The sequence below is a fragment of the Ammospiza caudacuta genome, chromosome 32 (assembly GCF_027887145.1).
Source record: "Ammospiza caudacuta isolate bAmmCau1 chromosome 32, bAmmCau1.pri, whole genome shotgun sequence".
Lineage (NCBI taxonomy): Eukaryota > Metazoa > Chordata > Aves > Passeriformes > Passerellidae > Ammospiza > Ammospiza caudacuta.
The window spans coordinates 4,566,601-4,571,250 of NC_080624.1; positions in this window are offsets into that span (position 1 = coordinate 4,566,601).

Genomic DNA, 4,650 nt, shown 5'->3' on the forward strand with positions numbered 1-4,650 from the left:
AGGAGGTGCCCCGTGAAGGGGGGGTCCCGCTTTTGGGGGAACGCCTAATTTTTATGGGGGGGGGGGGGGAATCCCCTTTTTTAGGGTGGTACGATCCATTTCGGGGGGGAAGAAGACACACCCATAAATTGGGGGCGGCCCCCCCCCCATTTTTTTGGGCATTTCACCCCAAATTTGGGGGCTGAAACTTCTGAGGGGGGGTGGGGCAGAATTGTGAGGAGGGGTCACCCCCTTTATTGGGAGGGGTTTAATTTTAATTTCCCCAAATTTTGTTGCCCCCGCCCCACATTTTGAGCCGCCCCCCCCTTTTTTTTTTAGGGTCCCCCCCATTTTTTGGGGTCCCCTCCCCCCATCCCTGCCAAGCTGCCTTAGGGGGGATCTGGAGAATTTGGGGGTGGGGGGGAGGGGTCGGTGGGTGTGGCCGCCCCTCCCCCATCTCCCCCATCCCCCCCCTTTCTGCTTTTGCCAAACGCCCCCGGGGTGGGGGAGGGGAGGGGGCGGAGCCTGTGACCAATGGGCGGGAATTGAACTGGACTTTGGGGGGGGGAGGGGCGGCCCCTCCCCCTCCCCCCCCCCCCCCCCCCCCGCGAAACTGGAGAGGGAGGGGCCGCCCCTCCCCCACCGCCCCCTCCCCACCCCCGATTTTGGGGGATTTCGGGCAATAAAAACTGGAACTAACGGCACCCGCGGTGTGGGGGAGGGGCTGCCGAGACTCCCACGTGACCCCACCCCAACAAGGGGCGTGGCTTGAGCCGAAGGGGGCGTGTCCTCCATCACGAGGGGCGTGGTCAGTGAGCACAGAGGGGCTTTACTTCCCAAGGGGCAAAGTGGGTGTGGCTTCTTTTCCAAATGGGCGTGGCTTCAACACCAAATTCTCTCCTGACCCCGCCCAAAAGGGGCGTATCCCAACACAATGGGCGTAGCCACAATTCCCTTGTGGGCGTGGCCTAATAGCGTTTCTTCTCATCCCACAACTGGGTGTGTCCTTCCTCTAAATGGGCGTGTCCCTGCCCAAAATGGGTGTGTCCTTAGGTGGGTGTGTCTTGTCTAAAGTGGGTGTGTCCCTCCCACACTGGGCGTGTCCCTAATGGGGCGTGTCCCTCCCCTAACCTCAAAATGGGTGTGTCCCTCCCCTAAATGGGCGTGTCCCTCCCACACTGGGCGTGTCCCTCCCCTAACCTCAAAATGGGCGTGCCCTCCCCTAAATGGGCGTGTCCCTCCCCAACCAGGCACGGCCCCGCCTTCCTTATGAGTCCCCTATAGGGGCGGAGCCACACGGGGCGTGGCCTGGCGTGGCCCCACCCCCTTTTCCACACCCCTACGGGGGCAGAGCCACGGGGGCGTGGCCGGGCGTGGCCCCACCCCTTTCCCAGGCCCCTACGGGGTCGGGGCGGCGCGGGGCGGGGCCGGGCGTGGCACGGGCGCGGCCGCGGCCTTGCGGGCCAGCTTGGCCAGCAGCGGGCTGTGCGGGTGGCGCTGCCGCAGGTGCGCCAGGTGCGCGTCCTGGCTCTCGGCCGTGCCGCCGCACTCCTCGCACACGTAGAGCTTGGCCCGGCGCTCCTTGTAGCCGTAGCGCTGCGCCACGCCGTGGATCTTGCGCAGGTGCGACTCCAGCGAGCAGCGCTGCGTGAAGGCCTTGTCGCAGAGCGAGCACTTGTACGGACGGACGCCTGGACAGAGGGACGGGGGGACAGCGACACGTTGTGACACGGCACACCTGGACAGGGGACGCGGCCTTGTCGCAGGGCGAGCGCCTGCACGGACGGACACCCGGACAGGGGGACACTGGGGACAGGTGACACGTGGGGACACGGACGGTGAATGCGGGACAGGGCCTTGTCGCGCAGGGAGCGCCTGCACGGACGGACAGGGGGACAGGGGGACATTGGGGACACAGGGCGTTGTCACACAGCACACCTGGACAGGGCACAAGGTGTCGTTGAAACTTTCCCCACCCCATTCCCACCTGTCCCAATCCTGTTCCTGTCCCGTTCCGTGCCGCTCTCACCGGTGCGGGTGCGCACGTGGCGCTTGAGCTCGAAGGTGTCGTTGAACATTTCCCCACCCCAGTTTTGCTCATTCCAGCCCCGTTCCCTCCCGTTCCCTCCTGTTCCCTCCCGTTCCCTCCCATTCCTGTCCCGTTCCCGTCCCGTTCCGTCCCGCTCTCACCGGTGTGGGTGCGCACGTGGCGCTGAGCTCGAAGGTGTCGTTGAACATTTCCCCACCCCAGTTTTGCTCATTCCAGCCCCGTTCCCTCCCGTTCCCTCCCGTTCCTGTCCCGTTCCTGTCCCGTTCCCGTCCCGTTCCGTCCCGCTCTCACCGGTGTGGGTGCGCACGTGGCGCTTGAGGTCGAAGGTGTCGTTGAAGCCCTTGCCGCAGTAGGGGCACCGGTGCCGCTTCACCTCGCTGTGGCACTTGAGGTGCCGGTTCAGCATCCGCTGGAAGCCGAAGCTCTTGTGGCACACGGGGCACGAGAAGAGCTCGGAGCCCCCGGGACCCCCGCGGCCACCGGGACCCCCACGGGGACGCCCCCGGCCAGGGCAGCCCCGGGGGCAGGGGGGCGCCCAAAGGGCCCGAGGGGACCTGAGAGAGAGGGGAGGAAAGGGTTAAATGGGGGGGGGGGGGGACGACATCCCTTGGGACCCCCGGTTATGGGGAGAGCCCTGATTTTGGGGACCCCCCCCCCCCAAAAAGCCGTGAGGGCCGCCCACCCTGGGCACCCCCAATTTTGGGGACCCCCAGCCCACCTTGGTGACCTCCATGGATTTTGGGGACCACCCCCCCCCAAAATTGGGGACCCCCAGTTTTGGAGACCCCCCCCCCCAATCAGGACCCCCCCATCACAAAGAACCCCCCAGTCCCAGGACCGCCCACCTTGGGCACCCCCAATTTTGGGGACCCTCCCCCCCCAGTTTGGGCACCCTCAATTTCGGGGACCCCCCCAGTTTGAGCACCCCCAATTTTGGGTACCCCCCCATTTTGAAGACCCCCAGTCTCAGCCTCCCTCCGCAATTTGAGCCCCCCCAGTTCACTTTCTCCCCCCCCCCATCCTTTCAGGACCCCCCTAGATTTGGGGTCCCCCCCCAGATTTGGGGTCCCCCCCTTTACCTTCCCCTTGGGGTGCAGGAAGGGCCCGGGGGGGGCGCGGGGGGGCAGCGTCATGTCCAGGGGGGACGCGGGGGCCTCGCCCACGGCCGGCTCGGGGTCCCTGCGCAGGGGGCAGCCCCCCAGACAGACTGGGGACGGGGGGGCACGGCTTCAGGGGGGGCCCTGAACCCCCAAACCCCCTCCCCAAAATGGGATACCTCCAGAAAACCCCCCAAAAATCACCCCAAAAATAATCGGGAAACCCCAAACCTGAGCCGACCCCCCTCCCCAAATCCGACCCCCCCCTCCCAAAATGGGATTCCTCCAAAAACCCCCCAACAATCACCCCAAATGTGACACCCCCTCCCCAAAATGGGATCCCTCTAAAAAAAAACCCCCAAAATCACCCCAAATGTGACACCCCCCCACCCCGTTCCCAAATCCGACCCCACAATGGGGACACCCCAAACCTGACCCGAGCCCCCCCAAAAAACGGGATCCCTCAAAAAAAACCCCAAAAATCACCCAGAAATCATCGGGAACCCCAAATTTGACACCCCCCCCCCCCAAATCCGACCCCACAATGGGGACACCCCAAACGTGCCCCCCCCCCCCCCCATGACGGGAGGAGGATTTGGGGGCCCCTCCCCCGCTCCCCTCCCCGCCCTTTTGGGGTTCCCCGGACCGGTCGGGCGGCTCCGGCCGCGACACCCCAAATTACAGCCCCGAGTGACGCCCCAAATTACAGCCCCAAATTACAGCCCCAAATTAGGGGTTTCCGGCGGGTGGCGCCCGCGTGGGCCCGGGGGGGGACGCCACCCCACCCCCCCCTTGGGGACACGGGCGACACCCAAAAATCCCCTCCCCCACCCAGGCGGGCAGCCCAAAAACTCCCCAAAATCACCCCTAAAATCACCCCAAAATCCTCCCCCAAAACCCCCTAAAATCACCCCTAAATCCTCCCCCAAAACCCCCCAAAATCACCTCAAAATCCTCCCGGGTGTCCAAACCCTCAACCCAAAATCTCCCCAAAATCCTCCCCTAAAACCCCCTAAAATCACCCCAAAATCCTCCCCTGAATCCCCTCCCAGACACCCCAAAATCCTCCCCTGAATCCCCCAAAATCACCCCAAAATCCTCCCCTGAATCCCCCAAAATCCTCCCCAAACCCTCCCAGGTGTTCAAACCCCCACCCCAAAAAGGGTCTGGGGGTCTGGACACCCCAAAATCCTCCCTGACCCCCCCGTCCCAGAGTTTGGGTGGGATTTTGGGGGCTGAACCCCAAATTTGGGGACGCCCTGGAGGGGAAGGGGGTCGCCCCAAAACTCCAAAATTGGGGTCCCTGAAACTCCTGGACCCCCAAAATTCCGGAATTCTTTGGTCCTTCCGCACACCTCCAAAACATTTGGGATACCCCAAAAATTCCTGGGACCCCCAAACCTGAGACCGCCCCCCCCCAAATTCTGGGGTCCCTGCAAACACCTGGAACCCCCAAATTCCTGACACAACCACCCAAATTCCTGAGCCCCCCCAAAATTCCTGAATCCCCCCAAATTCCTGGTT